Here is a 19,402-nt window from a genome sequence, read left to right as displayed (position 1 = left end):
GAGAGAGAGAGAGAGAGAGAGAGAGAAGTTTAAAGTTTTCTCACTCAAAAATAAGTGTCTTCAGTTTTTAGTTCCTGTTTGCAGTTAAGTTTGGGATTTTCAGAGATGTGTTTTAGAAGGCTTACCCATGTTCCGGGTAGTAATTAGATAACTTTCGACTACTAGAGCGAGAGCGAGAGAAACCAGAATAGGTGAAGATAAACATGGAAAGAAAGACTAACAATACGAAGAAGAGGGAAGGGAGATGAACCAGAAAGAAGAAAGATAAAGGAGAAGTGAGGCAGGTGGAGATAACAGAGGGGAACGTAAAGTGGTGTCAGAAAAAAAAAAGGAGGAGGAGGAGGAAGAGGAGTGAGAGAAGATGAACCAGAAGGCACGAAGATAAAGTACAAGAGAGAAAGATGGAGATAACAAAGGCAAATGTTAAGTGGCTTTAAGATCTCTGGGAAATGGAACCTCTTATGAAGATTGAAACCTTTGATTCAATGTACACAACAGGAGAGAGAGATGCCTTTCATTAAGAAGCAGTTGGCCCATTGAAGCATAATTGATGTGTGTAGAGGGGGTGGCAGATGGGTTATTGGGCGGGTGTCGGGACGGGTGGGGTTGAGCGTGAAGTTGAAGAAGGGGAGTTGAGCCACGTTTTATGTATGCAAGGAAGGGTAATGGAATGTTGCTGTTACCTGTACGTGGCCTAATTAGCTGTGGGAATGTGTTGATTAGTGGATAATCTTGAAATAGATAATGACTATTGTAATGTTGTTGTTGTTGTTATTGTTATTATTATTATTATTATTATTATTATTATTATTATTATTATTATTATTATTATTATTATCATTATTATTATTATTATTATCATCACCATCTTCATAGTCATCGTCATCATTATCATTATTATCATCATTATTGTTACTATAATTATTATTCAGAGTAAATTTTTCTATCTCACAAAATTTTCCGGTGTATTTTCATGTATCTAGCATTTAGTTTACGTTATTTCACCATGCATTCACGGTTCCTGCTTTCAACCACTGTAACATTTTGAAACTGGACGCATGTTATTAATTCAATCTACTTCTATCTTGTTCACATGCAGTCCAATATGTCATGTCATTGCGTATTTTTCTTTTGTTTTCTGCACGTATATACATTTTACATACACACATTTTTTTTCTTTCGTTCTTTCTCTATCCTCATCTTTAATACATTCTTCCCTCCATAAATTCTTGTGTTCTCTTCGCCTATTCTTACTTGTCATCATTCATTCCTTGTTTCTGCTCTTCCTCTTCTGTTCTCCCGTTGTATATCACCCATGTCTACCTGCATTCGTTCATCTATTATCTCTTATCCCATGTATATTTTTCACCTGTCGTCATTCAGTCCTTGTGTCTGCTCTTCCTTCTCCGTCCTCCCTTGTATATTGTGTGTATCTGCATTTGTTCATCTATTATTTCTGGTCCCCTGTATATTCATGTATGATGCTGTCCTCACTTTTCATCATAATTTATTATATTGCCTGTTTCGAATTGTAAGTACCACGTTGTCTTCATATTTCACCACAATTTCTCATTTTTTCCTCTGCTGATGTTCACTTGTGTCCTCATGATAGTGGTTTTTTTAAGGTATTTATCACCACCTGCCTCCATTTGCTCAGTGTTTGCTTCTTTTTGTCGATATATTATTCCTAGTCATGATTTTTCTCACGAGAATATTGGTGATTTCCTTCCTCGTGTGCTTACTTTCACTTGCGTCGTCATGTTTTTCTCAGTAATTTCTTTGTTTCCTCCAGATTGTTGTCACTATTTTTCTTCATTTATTCTCCTTGTTATTTGTTGCCTTTTTATTTCTAACATTCTTCATTTTTCGTTATGATATGTTAGTATATCTTTTTCATGTCCTTGCACTCACGTTCCTCATTAATATCCTCGCTCTCTCCAGGTATTTATAAAGAGCTGTCTTTATTTATTTATTTCCTTTATTACATACTTCTTTTTCATGGGCTTACTTCCAATTGCGTCGTGATGTTTCTCAGTAATCTCATTTTCTGCAGGTAGAACTATCGTTATTTACTAATTTATTATTACTTACTGGCTTTATATTATTATTTACATTATCATGTATTTTTTTCAATATTACATTTTTTCCATGGGCTTCCGCTTGCGTAATGTTCCTCAGTAATATTCTTTTCCTGCAAGTATATATAATTACAACAATTTTTTTACTAATTTATTATTACTTATTGGCTTTATATAATATAATATATATAATATATATGATATAATAATTTCTTTATGGGGTTTCCTCCGAATACACCGCCATGTTCTTTGGTAATATTCTCCTTTCCCCAGATAACTAAAAACACAATCTTCATTTATTCACGTATTGTTCCTTATTAGTTTTATATTTTCCTTTACATTCATAATTTTTCTTCCTAGTATACTCACTTTTTTTATAGACTTCCAATTGTCATAATTCTCAGTAATATCCCGTTTTCAACAGGTATTTATAGGAACAATCTTCATATATTCATTTATTGTTATTTATAGACTTTGTCCTTCACACTCTTAATTCTTTTCATGGGATTTCACTTGCGTTACGTTCTTCAGTAATACTCTCGTTCAATCCAGGTATTTATCACAGTTATCTATTTGCCCCTCTTAGTAGTGCACTTGGCAGCATCCCTACCCACCCCCATGCCATCAAGACCGCTGCCTCCCTCCGCCGGACATTCGTTAGCGTCTCCTGCTCTACGGCTCTCTCTCTCTCTCTCTCTCTCTCTCTCTCTCTCTCTCTCTCTCTCTCTCTCTCTCTCTCTGCAATATTTTTTCTTCCACGTTTATTTTTCCGCCTTTCTTCCTTTTCTCTTTAGTATTTGTTCTTTCGCGTTTCTTTCCTCACGTTATTGACTTTTCTTTCCATGAATTTCTGTTGTGTGTGTGTGTGTGTGTGTGTGTGTGTGTGTGTGTGTGTGTGTGTGTGTGTGTGTGTGTGTGTGTGTCTGTGTGTGTGCAAACAGAAGCATTTAGATATTCTTTTTATTTGTGTTTCTTTGCGTTTAGGAACATAGGGGGATTTAGTGAACGAGAATGAGGATGTGGCATGGATTGCTCCCTATGTTCTTCCTTCTTCTTTATTAATGAAGGAATTGTAAGCTTTTTTTTTCCTTTATTTTTCGTGGTATTTTCTCTTTGTTCTAGTATCATCCTCCCTTGTGTACTGTGTTCTACTTGATGTTCTTGTCAGTTCCTCGCTGTCTTCCTTTGCCTTCATGTTTATTGGTAAAGGAACTGTAGGTTTTTCTATTTTTTCTCTGATAATACCCCTTTGTTTTCTTAATTTTTCTCTCCCGTGTGTGTAGTGTTCGGTTACGTTAAGTTAGGTTACGATGGGTTAGGTTAGGTTAGGTTAGGTTACGTTAGGTTAGGTTAAGTTATGTTGGGTTAGGTTACGTTAGGTTAAGTGTCGTTTTATGTCCAGGTGGTGGTATTCCTGCTGCATTCCGCTCTTTCCATCAATATCTTCCCGCACCGTGCCGCGCCGCTCTTCTCCTGCCGGTGCTGCTGCTGCTTTGCCTGATTTCGTGGCGAGAATTATGTGCCCGGCGATTTAAGCTGTAATGGTGGTAGTGCTGGTGGTGGTGGTGATAGAGGAGGTGGAAGTATTGGTGATGGTAGTGGTGATGGTAGTAGTTGTGATGATGGTAGTAGTTGTGATGATAGTGGTGGTCATGATAGAATTAGTTTTGATGTTAATAGCGATGATGGTGATGGTAATGATGGTGTGTTATGGGAGTTTTATTTCTGTTATAACAATTAGAGTACGTGCTATGTACAAACACATCCACCCACCCACCCACACACACACACACACACACACACACACACACACACACACACACACACACACACACACACACACACCGCAGAATTAATTGAAATATGAAATTCTACCGGCAAAGCATAAAAAACTCCCGATCCATTATTTTCATGTTTGTAAAAATTCAAGACTTTTTGGTAATTAGTTTTATATAGAATGCCGCGCTTTGTGTTTGTATTGTGTGTGGGTAATTATTTTATTTCAGTAATGATTCTCATGCCGGCCAGAGAGAGAGAGAGAGAGAGAGAGAGAGAGAGAGAGAGAGAGAGAGAGAGAGAGAGAGAGAGAGAGAGAGAGAGAGAGATTCATATTATTCAGTGAGAGAAAGGTTGTTTTTCATGTTACTGATTTTCCTTTTCTTCTCTTTACAGGTAAGAATCAAGAACGCCAGGTGTTAGGAGGACGTAAATCCGTGAGTACTTTCGTGTGTGTGTGTGTGTGTGTGTGTGTGTGTGTGTGTGTGCATGTATGAGTGCGTGCAAGTATATCGGGACTATGTACGTACGTGTTCATGTAAGACGGAAGAATTAAAGGGACCGGGAGCCAATAATGTTAGGGTCTTGATGTACAACGCTCTTCATTCCACTCACCTCGTCAATAACTTCCCAGGGTGTGCCTCGTCCCTCCCCTCTTGCCGGTGCTACTGCTGCTTTTTTATGGTTCCCTGGCAAGAATAATGTAAGCTGTGGTGGTCGTGGCGGTGGTGGTGGTGGTGGTGTTGATGATGGTGCTGGTAGTTTATCGTTGTTTGTTTGAGCATTTGTCTTGTGTGTTTATTTTACTTGTTATTGAGAAGTTTCCTGTAATATTTCATTTGTATTCTGTTTGGTATGTTTGGTATTCCCTTTGTGTGTGTTTGTGTGTGTGTGTGTGTGTGTGTGTGTGTGTGTGTCTGGCATCTCAAGTGGCTTTATAGTATTAAATTTTTTATCTTTTCATACATATAGTGAATGCTGTTTAACTTTCGTCTTTTCTTCAGACAAGTTTGTCCTTAACTTTTCTTCTTTTCTTTTTCTGGCATCTTTCCTTAGCTCAACAGAATATCCCCTCTCTCTTTTTCTTTCCCTCACCACAACCCGCCACCTAAATGTATTCTTTTAATCTTCCTTAGTTAGAATCTACACATCAGTATTTTCTCCCTCTGCATGTCCTCTTTTCAATTAACGTTTTCCATTCCCATCCTCTCAATATTTTCTTCCTCCCCTTTGCCTCACTTTACGGCTTACAGACGGACATATGCATTTGTTTCCATTTTTATCTTCCTCCCTTCCTCCGTCCATCTATCACATTGTATCTTCAATTTCCACGTTTCATATCACACCAGTCTTTTTACCCTCCTCTTTGATACACCTTTGACAACAACCCCCTATCTGCTTCCCTCTATATCTATCTTGTCTTTGTTGTTCTTTGTCTCATACACGATTTTCCACTTTTCATACTTCATATTTCAACCATTTTACAAGCCTCTGACACACCTGCCTTTCCTCCCTCTCGCTTTATCCGCCCTTCGTGTGCTGGAGTCATTCAGGTGAGGGGAGGCACGCAGGTAATTCTTTAGGGCCGTGTTTGTGAGTCCCTTAATGGAGTCAGAAGCTTAGGTTACTTCTTTCTCTTTACCTGTTGGAATAACCAGGTAATTAGTCTGTTTACCAGCATACCTTCCGTGAATATACTCGGTGTTTTCCCCTTGCATACAAACTGAGTGGACGGTTGATAAGGCAAAGTGCTGGAGGGAAAGCATTTTCAAAAGGTGTCTATAAATGAAATGGTTTTAAAGGTATAGGGAGGAAAGTGCAAGAGGCTGAAAATGGAATGTGGGAGTGAGGACAAAACGATGTGAAGGAGAAAGGAAACATGGCTAGTGAGAATGAAGCGGAAAGGCTGACGAGAGAGAAGATGGAAGGATGGAAAAGAGAGGTGAAAAGGAGAGGCTTTTAAGTGTAAGGGAAACAGAGAGAGAGAGAGAGAGAGAGAGAGAGAGAGAGAGAGAGAGAGAGAGAGAGAGAGAGAGAGAGAGATAGATATAGATAGATAGCTATATAGATAGCTATATAGATAGATAGACAGATAGACTAAGAGAGAGAGAGAGAGAGAGAGAGAGAGAGAGAGAGAGAGAGAGAGAGAGAGAGAGAGAGAGAGAGAGAGGTTTAAAGTTAGCTTGAATAATGGTGCGCCATCTGCTGTGGGCCTCTTTACTGTTCAGTGGCTGTCTCCTTATCTTTTCTTCCTTCTCTTCCTCATTCTTCCCTTTCTTATTCGCTTTGTCCCCTCATTTATTTCTATTCACTCGACTTTAGTATTTCCTGTCCTTTTCCTTGGTCATTTATTCTTTGTTCTTTTGTTTGTCAGATTGTTTTTCTTTATTTATACTTTTCCATTTTTCTCCTCGTCCTCCTCGTTCTCCTCATGTTCTCTATCCCTTAATCTTCTATTGTTATCCTCCCTTCCCTCTCTTTCTATTTTTTTTACATCAACTTTGTTTTCCTTTCTTTCTCCTCCCTTCTCTTATTTCATTCTTTTTTTTTTTTGTTCTTTTATTCTTTTGTCTCGTGCATGTTTTTCTCCTTTCGGGGCACAGCTTTTCATCATTAGTTGTCTTCTAAAATCCTCACATGTTTCTTTTTTCATAAATTGTTTTCTATGTCATCCTTTCATGTTTTTTTCCCCCTTACTGTTTTATTTTATTGTTCTCTTTCATCTTTAGTGTATACCTGTTTGAAATGCTTCTTTTTATACATTTTTTCACTCTCCCTCACTCATCTCATCACAACTTTTAATTGTTTTTTTTTCACTATTTAAAAGTCTTTCCTTCTGCTTTCTCCTTCGTTCGTTTTGTCATGACCTTGTATTGTCCCTTTTATTTTCTCCTGCTGTATCCTTCGTTCTGCTGTATTGAATTCTGCTCGTCAGGTCCACGTATTTTTCTTTTCCCTTCAATTTGATGTAATAAACAGTTTTATATATTTCTTTCATCCTTTCATGTTCTTCCGTTTTTGTTTTATTTTATTGTTCTCTGTCTTCTTCAGTTTACCTTTTTGAAATGTTTTGCTTCATAAAATTTTCATTCTCTCTTACTCAACTCATGACTTTGTATCACACCATTTATTTTCTCTTGCTATTTTGTATTGTCTTTTTATAGTTCCTTTCCATATCCTCCATTCTATTTTATTGAATTCTGCAGTCAGGTCAGCGTATTTTTCCTTTTCCGTGCCGAGGTGTAATAAATTGAGAGTGTGTCACCTCAGGCCCACCACGTGCAGGCTCCAGCAGACACACGTATATTTTGTTCCGAGCTGCAGCGTGTAAAGCGTTGTTGCTGAGTATTTACCTTGTTTTTCCTCCACAACGTTGTTAGCAGTGCGTTACCGTTAAGATGTTGCCTTGTTTAGCTTTATCTTCCCACGCCATGCATTTCATAAACACCAGAGAGAAAAATGCTTTCCTGTTTCTATGACATTTTCCATTTGCCACTTCATGCCCGCTCTTCTGCACCTCACGGACACTCAAGAAATATTCTCTTATGTCTTGGTGTGTTTTATATATTAACAGCATCATTCCACAGCAGGTTCACACTCACTCTGCATCATTCTGTTCTGTCATGCATGTTATTTTCGAACCACATAAGCGAAACACTAATATTCTGTCGCATCATGATCCTGTGTCTCATCTCCAAGCATCTTCACACTCTCATTCCTCTTATTCGTGTATCAGGTCTCAGTCACCACACTATTTTCTCTCCCTCTCTTCTTTCACACCATCACCTCTTTAACGAGATCACAGAAAATACAGCATCTCCACTCTCACTACTCACCATTCCTTCTCTTAAACCAGATCACCATTACCATTACATTCTCTCTCTCTCTCTCTCTCTCTCTCTCTCTCTCTCTCTCTCTCTCTCTCTCTCTCTCTCTCTCTCTCTCTCTCTCTCTCTCTCTCTCTCTCTCTCTCTCTCTCTCTCTTAGATCATCATCTTTCCTCCCACACCAGATTACTACATAAGTCACATTTCGTTGCCTCCTCCTCAATCACTCTCTCCCTCTCTCTCTCTCTCTCTCTCTCTCTCTCTCTCTCTCTCTCTCTCTCTCTCTCTCTCTCTCTCTCTCTCTCTCTCTCTCTCTCTCTCTCTCTAGCACTTTTTACCACACAAAACATAAACTGATTAAAGGGAAGCTGTATTAAGAGGTTTCCAATTGCCGTCCAGTAATCAGAATTAACTTATTGGGTCCGGAGAGCTTATTGAATTCACCTCACTATTGCATCTTGGCGCTTCCCTCCGTGTCTCCTTAACCTCGTTCCGCGTCGGCCCTTCCTCCCGCCTGGGGCTTGCAGGGGATAGGAGTGCCTGGGGGCTAACGCCTTTCCGCTGCTGTCTGGTGCACCTTTCCTTAATCACATAGAGGTTTGGGTGATTTTGTGTTTAACCGCCACCTCTAAACATTGTATTTGGTAGACCGTGGAAATTATATTATTTTATTTTTTTCCTGCTTGTAGTTTAAGATTTTATACAATGCCTGTGGTCCTGTGAATCGTTTGTCTGCGTGTCGATGTAATTCTATGTAATTGTTGCGTGAAAGGGTAACATCATCCTGGCTAGAAATGGAAAATGGTCTTCTTTTAATCTCCTTTTCTTGATTGTAGCTCGTAAAGATTTTGTGCAGTGGCTTTAGTGTTGTAATTATGTATTTATGTAACTGTGTGACTGTATACTCATTGCATGAAAGGGTAACATTACTTATACCTGCTTGACATGGAAAAATCTGTTCTTTTAATCTTTCCCTGCTTGTAGCTTGCAAGGACGTCTGTACAGTGCCTTTAGTGTTGTGAATTGTGTATGTATGTTATTCCATGTGTCTGTGTAATTTTTGCATGGAAGGGTTAAGGAATTCTGGGCCTTCTCTGTGGTATTTAATTAACTGTGGTTAGAAGGGAGAGATTATCGAGATTATGATGGCATGCTGGTCATTTTGTACACAAGTTTTTATTTATTTTTTTATTTTTTTTTCAGGAGTTGGTAGGTAGGAGAGAGGGTTATTGAAAAGTTTGGAATAGTTTCTCGTTTATTTGATTCTTCCCTCCTTTTGTTTTGTTTTTCCGGTAATTAATTTTTTGTTGCTTTCTTTCTCTCCAACATTGTTGTAGAAGGGAAGTGTTAGCAGCATGGAAAGTTTGTTTCTTGCGTTATTTGATTCTGTCTCACTTGATAAAAAAAAGTAAAATGTCCCGGAAAGAGAGAGAAGAAAAGGGAGATAGAAAGAAAGAAGGTAAGAAAAAGGAAAAAAGCAAGGAAGCCAGAACGATAAAAGAAAAAAAGAAAGACGAGAAAAAAAACAAGAACAAGAAGAGGAAGAAGAGGCGACGAGTAGACGACAAAAAAAAAAAAAAAATTATAATAAAGATGATGAAAAAAGAACTAAAAGAAAACAAACAAACAGAAACCACAGTGTTAGTTGAAGCAGCCTCAAGTCCCCTCCCTCTGAGTGTCGGGTTGTGTTCAGGAAGGAAGCGGTGGAAGTGACGGTGCAGCAGCGGAGGCGATGGGGAGTGGCGCGGAAGCATCCCCACCTCTTACACCATCCACGGCTGGCTGGCTCCTCTTGACAGGCGCCTGGGGGTCTGCCGGGGCCTTGGAGTGGCGGGCATTGTACTCTTGCTGGCTGCCTCCGCCTCCTCGTATTTATATCCTGTTCACGATCTCGAGTAGTTGTTTTCGTTATTGCATTGGTGTCTTGTGAGCGAGGAGGCGAGGAGGCTGCAACATCGACCAAGACAGAGAGAGAGAGGGAGAGGGAGTGGAAGAGGGAGATGGGTCGTTTGATGTGGTGGTAACGTATTGAAGAGGAATTGACAGAGTGGTTCCGCGGGCAAGGAAGGAAGGAAGGAAGGAAGGAAGAAAGGAAGGAAGAGGAAGCCATCAGGGTCGTGGTGTAAATTATTGAGGAAGAGAAGGAACGTGTCGCCAATATACCTCCTTCTCTTATTGATTTACTCTATCTCCTTTTTTATTCTTTTTATCTCTTCTTTGATTCATGTTCAATTTTTTTTTGTATCTTAATCCTCCAATATAATTTGTAATTACATATCAACCGTCTTGTATATCTTGTTTCCATCTTCTTTCTTTTCTCTTTTCCTTTTCTTTCTTTTTTTCTTGCTTACTTTCTTTTTCTTTTCTTTCTTTTTATTTTTTTTTCCCAGCTTTCCCCTTTCTTTCTTCCTTCCTTCCTTCCTTCCTTCCTTCCTTCCTTCCTTCCTTCCTTCCTTCCTTCCTTCCTTCCTTCCTTCCTTCCTTTTTCCATCCATCCATTCTTCCATCCATCCATCCATCCATCCATCCATTCATCCATTCATTCATTTATTTATTTATTTATTTATTTATTTATTTATCATTTATTTATTTATTTATTCATTCATTCATTCATCCTTCCTTCCTTCCTTCCTTCCTTCCTTCCTTCCTTCCTTCCTTCCTTCCTTCCTTCCTTCCTTCCTTCCTTCCATCCATCCATCCATCCATCCATCCATCCATCCATCCATCCATCCATCCATCCATCCATCCATCCATCCATCCATAACCACTTAATTCGTTACTTGGTCATACTTTTCCGTCCCTCCCGTGTGTTCCCAAGCCCTTTTTATGGCAGTAAGAAAAAAGACATCCCATAAGTATTTTACAAGTTATAGCTATTTTTGTGGCATCTCCTGTAACATATTTCCCCCTGCTCGTAAGATTACAAGTCTCTGAGGAATAGAGGGATAACAGGCTGTGTGTGTGTGTGTGTGCATTAAGAAGGGATTATATGCATCGTGTGTGGAGTAAGAAGGCATTGCAAGCTGTGCGTGGAGCAAGAAGCCACTGCAACTTGCGTGCGTGGCGTCGTAAGGAAAAAATTGCAGGCGGTGTGTGTGTGTGTGTGTGTTTGGGTATGTGTGCGTGTGAAATAAGAATGGATTACATGCTCTCTCTCTGTGACGTAAGATAGGATTAGCTTCACGTGAAAAATTGGAGAAGGAGAAAGGGATGGATGAAAAGGATGAAGAGTAAGGAGGATGAGAATGATAAAGGGTAAGAAGTGAAGGAAAGGGATTAAAAGAGACGGGTGATTAGAAGGAAGGGTAGTAGAAAGACGAGAACGATGCAGAGAAAGGGGAGGAAGAGGAAAAGGAAAGGAATGGCTGAGTAGAATGAAGAGTAGAAGTAGAATAATGAAAAGAGGGAAGAAGAAGAGGAAAAAAAGAGATGTTGAGTAGAATAAGGAATAAGATGAGAAGCATAAATAAGAGAAACAGGAGGAGGAGGAGGAGGAGGAGGAAAAAGGAAAAATAATAAGCAGAATGAACAATGACTAAGAGGAGGAGGAGTAGGAAGAAAAGAAAAAGAGGTAGATGAATAGAATCAAGAGTAGGGAGATGAGAACGATTAAGAAGAGGAGACTGAAGAGAGAGAAAAAATAAAGAACTGGAACATTTGGAAGCAATCAAAGGGTACAGATATCTCCTCTGTAGTTTTCCTTCCATTATAATTATCGGCAGTCTGTTTCCGATCATTCATTTGATGTCATCGGAAAAAAAAAAGAGCCATTCTTATTTCAGAACTTTTAGTAAACCAACTTCATATATTCTTATTCATGTTATATATATATATATATATATATATATATATATATATATATATATATATATATATATATATATATATATATATATATATATATATTTTTTTTTTTTTTCACCTTCGCTTTCCGTTCCCTTTTATCATTTATCGGTCCATTAGATTCTCTCTCTCTCTCTCTCTCTCTCTCTCTCTCTCTCTCTCTCTCTCTCTCTCTCTCTCTCTCTCTCTCTCTCTCTCTCTCTCTCTCTCTCTCTCATGCTTTCAGTTTCCTCAAGTCTCCTGCCTTCATTTATGCATTCCTCTTCTCCCTGCGCTTCTTTTAATTCCGCAAGCATTCTTGAGGAGGGGAAGAGAGAGAGAGAGAGAGAGAGAGAGAGAGAGAGAGAGAGAGAGAGAGAGAGAGAGAGAGAGAGAGAGAGAGAGAGAGAGAGAGAATATTCGCTAATTTATCCTATTTGTAAGTTATAATTGATCTATCTGTGGTTCTGTCTCGTGCTACATGTGTTCTGTAATTAGTTGGGAGTGAGAAGCTGCAGAAGTTTGGACAGTGTTAAGTTGCCGGTAATGGTCTTCTTCCTTTATATATTTCCTGTGTTGTGGTATGGAGGTTCAGTGAATGGTGCAGGTATGGTCAGAAGTCAAGTAATCTGTCCCATTCACTTCCACTGTGTTGTATATTCCTTCGATCCTTGGCCCTCTTATATACTAATAGTCTCCTTGCACAGCTGTATTGATTGATTGGAGATGTATTAAATGACTATGTTTGATCTCCTTACAAAGTTGGATTTCTTATTGATTAGAGCAATATTGGGTTATTTAATTTTTAGTTTCCTTATAAAGCTTGATTGATTAGGAGCATGTCATAGAATTTAACACCCGTACTTCTTTGATTTTCTCTAGTTAGCATCCAGACCGCTGTAAAAAAAAAAATCTTGAATGGGCACACAGTAAAAGAAAGAATAAGAAGTGATTTTCAATTTTTTTGAGGATCCAACTATTTGAAAGAATGAAATATAAATAAAATCCAGTAAATCTTAAACGTTGTAGGTGATCACGAAAAAAAAAAAAAAAAAAATCCAGCAGCGAAAGAGGATCAAGGGGGAATCAGAGCACAGTGGTAATGACTGCAACACTTTTGGCCACGGCTGAACTTTTACTTGTTGATCTACTGACACCCCAAGAAGTGAGACCGTAAGAATGACACGTGCTTTGTTGATTCAGCTTTTTGATTTCCATATATTAACTGACTATGCGAATTTTTTTTTTTAGAAGGGTTATAAATACGAGACGTTGAAGAAATGGAACTATTAACACTTTTTCGTTAACTTTCCTCGGTGGTGTGTGTGTGTGTGTGTGTGTGTGTGTGTGTGTGTGTGTGTGTACTCTTTATATTTTCCATTAATAATCACTTGTTTCACGACTTTATTGATTTTTCAGTGTTATATTTTGGCTATTACACCATTCAGTACGTAGAGCGCAGTATGTAAAGCTAGAAAATGTTGACTGTGATGAGTTAAAATAATACATATTAAAAATTATATCAGATCTAATGATAATGTTAATGGAAGGGAATACAATGGAAAGGGCAAAGAAATACAGGAATGAAATCACAGGAAAGGTGGTGTGTGTGGTAGGAAGCCATGAATATTATTTTATCATCTAGTGCTCGCAGCGAATCGAGGAGGAGGAGGAGGAGGAGGAGGAGGAGGAGGAGGAGGTAGATGAGAATGCATGTCAAGTGGCTAATCTCTAGACACACACACACACACACACACGCGCGCGCGCACACACACACACACACACACACACACACACACACACACACACACACACACACACACACACACACACACACACACACACACACACACAGCCTTAATTATGTTTACCTTGAAAAATCTTACATAAAACTCAGTAAAGGATAATTTTTTTTTGCTCTGAACATGTTGCAAAAAGCTGCTAAAATGAAGAAACTTTAATTAAAGCAGAGGCAAAATGCACATCCAACCCACGCTCACTCGAGAATAAAATCAGTATATTATTAAGTTTCACAGCAACATGTCACAACATGAACTTTTAAAGCGCCACTCCCCGTGCAATCTTAGCCATCCATTGTGTGAAATATTGCCGCTTGAACATAAAGGAGCAGTGAGCTATGCATCACGGGCTGTTAAGGCCCCGTACAAGGAACTGTCGCAGGCTCATTGAGGACAAATGAGGCAAGTTGAGGAAAGATATTAAGGCAAGAAGATTAACTGAACGAAGTCGAATTCTTTGATGCAAAATACCTGGAATAATTCTTATAGCCTGACAGTGTTACTACTCGTTGCTACTGTTCCTACTTTGCACTTATGAACTTTCACTTAGGAAAGATATTTAAGAGAGGCAGGTACATTGAAGTGGAGGAAACCAAATTCTTTGTTGCGAAATATTACTACTCGTACATTTCACTTAAGAGCTTTCACTTAGGAAACATATGTAGGATTAAGAAAGCCAGGAGATGAACTGAAGGAAGTCAATCTTTTATGGATACTTGGAATAATTTGTATGGACTGACGGTGTTACTATTCCTCATACACTTCGTCCCGTATTCTTAAAAACTTCTTTCTCTCATCTTAGCAAAGATATTAAGTCTGAAATGAAGGAAGCCAGATATTTTATGGATACTTATAATAATTTGTATGGACTGATAGTGTTACTATTGCTCATATTTTTTCACTTCGTCTCGTATTCTTTAAACGCTTCATTCTCTCATCAGGATTGTTTTTAAATGTCTCAGATGATTAGTTTGTTTTTCATTAGTGTTTATCCATGCATGGTGCAGAATTCTTGTTAAATTGTCACTAGAAGCATGAAAGCATCCTTGATAACTCCAATATTTTCTACTGCAGTCTGTTAAGATAATTTGAGAGGAGACGCTAAGAAGTTTGAGAAAACGGACATTAGTCTTACTGAAGAGTCATTGAGAGTTAGGCAAATATATCAAAAGTGAAAATATTTTAGTAAAGCAAACGCGATTCATCTGATATTTGAAGCCTGATACTTAGATGTTTCTTATAAATAGACTTTATAGAGCTACGTTTTTCAAGCAAAGAATATTACAGAGATGTAAGAACATTGAACTAAAGGAAGCCAAATTCTTTCATCCAAAAATCCTTAATATTTACTACAAACACTTTGTTAAATTATTACCTTTTTTTTTTCGTACTGTCTCATTAAAACTAAATGAAGCGAATTAAGCAAAAACATTCAAGACAACAAGAATGTTTAAGCGAAGCAAACTGTTTCTTGCAATATTTAGTGCAGGATACTCAAAATAATTATTACAAGCTGATTTTATGCAGGTAATACTTGTCACAGGGGCATGTCTTCGTGGAAACACAGGCTTTATGGGTAATGTGTTCGTGGGTGTTCTTGTTAGAATTTTAAGTTATTTAATTGCGAGCAGCGTTGCGAAATTAATGAGTTGGTTTTTCTGCTCGGTAATTAAAGGGAAACGCTCGCTTTCTCTCTCTCTCTCTCTCTCTCTCTCTCTCTCTCTCTCTCTCTCTCTCTCTCTCTCTCTCTCTCTCTCTCTCTCTCTCTCTCTCTCTCTCTCTCTCTCAAATGTTTTATTAATGATTAAAAAGGCAATAAAAAGAGAGAGGGAAAATCTTGCCAGTCAGGAAAATCTAATAAATATTCCAATTTACATTAACGCTCTTCCCCATCTCTCTCACACACACACACACACACACACACACACACACACACACACACACACACACACACACACACACACACACACACACAGCCTTATAATGTATGATAATATATTGTTAGCAAAGAAATGTTTCGTGGAAATTGTACAGGATATGAGATGGAAATGACTGCCTCTGTGCCTCTGTCTCCCTGTATGTGTATCTGTTTGTCTGTTTGTCTTTGTCAATTTATCTCTTTATTTGTCTCGGTCTGTGTTTCTCTCTCCCTGTCCGTGTGGTTTTCTGTCAGTTTGTGTGTGTGAGATGAAAATGACTCTCTCTCTCTCTCTCTCTCTCTCTCTCTCTCTCTCTCTCTCTCTCTCTCTCTCTCTCTCTCTCTCTCTCTCTCTCTCTCTCTCTCTCTCTCTCTCTCTCTCTAGTTTTGTCTTTATTTGTCTGTTTTTCTCTATCTATTGTGTATATTTATTTGTCTTAGTCTCTGTTATTTCTGTCTGCCTGTCTGTGTGATTGTCTGTCAGTTTGTCTGTGCGTGTCTCTGCTTTTGTGTTGTTGTTTTTAATGTCTTACGCCTTAGTGTCATTCTGTTTTTGTGTATGGATATAAGTAAATATATATATGTTTGTATAAATATAGTCTCTCTCTCTCTTTCTCTCTCTCTCTCTCTCTCTCTCTCTCTCTCTCTCTCTCTCTCTCTCTCTCTGGAGCAAGACACTTTAATGCACCTACTTTAGTCACAGTTCACGCATTTCCTGTCTTAGTGCTCCTCCACGCACCATGATGCTCTTTCCTTCTCTTTGCCTTACGCCTCCTTTCTTTCTCCTCCATTACCATCTTTCTCTCTTCCCACATTCCCTTTATATTTCGTTCCGTTACCCTCCCTTTCTTCTCCTTTATGTTTATTCCTTCCTCCGGCCTTTATCTCCTCGTTCATCACTCCCCTAATCTTCACATATCTGCTTCATACACACAAGGCCGCGCTGTCACTGCAAAGAAAACCATAATTGCCACTTCCTCTTGTGTTGTTGTAGTCCTGTTGACGTGGCCTCTTGTCCGGGGAGAATTCTGGTGACGTATGTAGCTGTTGTGCTATTTTGCTGCCTGTGGGGTGTCCCTGTAACTGAGGCTGAGGCTGAGGGGCTTTCGAATATTGGAACAGTCTTTTGTGTTGTTGCCTGTGTGTGTGTATGTGTGTGTCTTGTTGTATTGCTTCTGTTGTTTCATGGATTTAGTGGTTGTTTGTGTTCGTGTTCGTGTGTGTATGTATGTGTGTTTGAGAGTTTATTTCTCGAGGGGAACACTCTATCTTATGAACTGTATTGCCTGGAAGTTACTGTTTGTGTTGCAGTGCCCAGGTGTTGGTCTAGAAACATGGGGATACTGGGCTGAATTGTGAATTGCAGGTGTTTCATGCTGCAGTGGCGTGAAAACTGGTGTATTTTTCTGTTTTTGCTGGTGTGTTTTGTAAATGAAGTGCGGGCAATGCGTCGAGTAGAATTATGTCGGTGTTTTCACGGATATCTTGTTTTTGCAATGAGGCGGAAGCTGCTCTCTCTCTCTTTAGCCTATTGTTGCAAACTGAAACACATTTACCGTGTTGTGCCGACTTGTATTGCAGTGTTCTGTCCTTGTGTTGCCTTGCCGGTGCGTGTAAGCTGCTCAGTGCGTGTATGTGCGTGTGACAACTGCTGCTACACTCTTCCCGCTGGTCGTTTCCCTGTCCACTGACCACGGGGGGGGGGCGGTTGTCGATGCAAATTTTTAGTGCCATGTTCCCGTTTAGCCAACTGTGTGAATACCTGTGTCGCGCGCATGTCCATTCCTACACATACACACACACACACACACACACACACACACACACACACACACACACAAGGAAGTAATAGAAGAAAGTGTTGCCATATCCCATGAATTACCTCAGAAGTCTTTGTTGTTGTCTTTCTATTGCTAAACACCAACACCTTACTTGCTTTCTTTCCTCTTGCGGTGATAGTGTTATAGATCTCGTGTGTGTGTGTGTGTGTGTGTGTGTGTGTGTGTGTGTGTGTGTGTGTGTGGATAGGATCATACCAGTAACCCCATTGTCACTTGATTTACGAGAGAACAGAATCCAATAAGACTCATTCCTTCTGCAGTCTTTCCCCTTTACTCCTCTCTCTCTCTCTCTCTCTCTCTCTCTTAGACGTCACCCCGCATCGCCTCTCCCATTCTCTCTCTTGCAATGGCTGTCTGCCGCGCCTCTCACTGCCCTCACGCAGCAGGCTCCCCTCTCGCGTCTCTCACTTGTCTCCAAATTGTATCGATAATTATTTTTTTTATTCATTCCTCCTGTCGTATTTATTTTTCCTTTTTATTCCCTTTCATGTCTAGTAATTGTATTTAGTTTTCTTTATACCCTTTTTTTCATTGCGTTCTTTTCTTATTTCGTTTGTGTATTTTTTTTCTTGGTTTGGTTTATTTTTTTCTGAATTCCAGTGATGTTTGCTCCGTTTTCTTTTTTTTTGCTGGGTTATTGTTTAGTTTTCTCTTTTGAATTTTGGGTATTTTTTTTATATCATCCATCTGTCAGTTTATATCCTACTCTCCACCATTTTCCTTCCCTTTTTTTTTATATTCTTCCTGCATAATGTTTCGTATGTCTTTCTTCTTCACTGACCTTTCTTTTTTTATGTTTGTGTATATTGTTTTTATTCATCGTAACTTTTCATTTCCCTTCTCGTTTCAATCACCAGAATTTCCTTTGTTCATCTTTCCTTTCGCGCTTCAATCACCAGTATTTTCTTCGTTCATCTTTCCCTCCCTTTCTGTCCATTTCCCTGTTCTTCGTACATGAGTGCACCTCTCTCTCTCTCTCTCTCTCTCTCTCTCTCTCTCTCTCTCTCTCTCTCTCTCTCTCTCTCTCTCTCTCTCCGCCCTCCATATTTTTGTCTGGAATTCCTCCAATATCAAGAAGTTTTTAGGGAAGTGACTTTTAAGAGCAGAATTTCTTTTACGTATATTCGCTGAGATATTTCTTACTACACACACACACACACACACACACACACACACACACACACACACACACACACACACACACACACACACACACACACACACACACACACACACACACACACGCTAGTGATACCAGAGCTACTGTGATGAGTAAGATGGGAAGATAACGGTGTGTGTGTGTGTGTGTGTGTGTGTGTGTGTGTGTCATATAGGAGACACTACACAGGTGCCGCCTCATTCTTTGTGAGGTGCATGACCTTTAGAGGGTTCAGGGTAAGTGCACACACACACACACACACACACACACACACACACACACACACACACACACACACACTCACACTCATTTACTTTAAGATCTCTGAAATCGTTAAATTTTTTTAGTATTATTCTTAGTATGTAGTAGTAGTAGTAGTAGTAGTAGTAGTAGTAGTGGTAGTAATGATAATTATGTTAATATAGATGGTAATGAGGGTAATTGTTATCGAATCCGTAACGATGGGAATAAGAAAACGAGAATAAGTAAATCGTTTAATTTCACACCCACGTCAATATTATCCTTAACCGAAGTGTCACGCTCTCCTGCTTGAATATTTACTTCCATAATGGCCTCGTACAGCCCATGATTGTGACACTTGACAGCTCGGTGCCTTTGGCGGGACGTTGTGTAAATATTTGGACAGAGGTGACACGCCCCCTCCGACCCCCACTCCCTCTTTACACCTCTACTTCTCTCAACGCCCCCTCTCACTCCCATCCCCTTTGACACCCTTCCTTACTTACCCTTCTCCTCGCACATATTCCTCCCACACTCGCCTGTCACCTACTGCTGTTTTCTTTCATTTTGCTATTTCCATTCCTTTTTACTCCCTCTTCTATTTCCTCTCTTTTCATTTTCCCTCCTTTATCCTATATGGGTTTTGTTTATTTTTGTTACGCCTTCCATTTCATCGCGCCGTTATTTTTCCCAACCCTTCCTTTCTTCCCCTTATCATTTTTCCTCACTATTTCCTCTTTTCCACGTGTATCAGTAGCTTTCCTCGCATTGTCTGCCTCGTTCTCCATTTTCCTCTCCCTCTATAACAAAGCTCCATCAGTTACGTTTCATTTTCCTGTGTTCATGTTCTCTTGTTCGTCTCTAGATCATTCTACTTGTGCTCTTCTTTCGCTCTCCAACTTCCTGTTCCTTCTTCACCTGGTCGTCATCTTTCCGCGTGTT

At 39.3% G+C, this 19,402-nt stretch overlaps 1 protein-coding gene across 1 annotated transcript in view; it reads left to right on the top strand.

Moving 5' to 3' along the window:
• Positions 1–19,402, top strand: part of LOC135102470 (uncharacterized) — a 62,040-nt gene that overhangs the window by 20,729 nt on the left and 21,909 nt on the right. The window lies entirely within an intron of this gene.

This window comes from Scylla paramamosain, chromosome 7, assembly GCF_035594125.1.
Source record: "Scylla paramamosain isolate STU-SP2022 chromosome 7, ASM3559412v1, whole genome shotgun sequence".
Taxonomy (NCBI): domain Eukaryota; kingdom Metazoa; phylum Arthropoda; class Malacostraca; order Decapoda; family Portunidae; genus Scylla; species Scylla paramamosain.
Note: the sequence above shows the minus strand (reverse complement) of the source record. Positions and strands in the feature narration are given on the sequence as shown.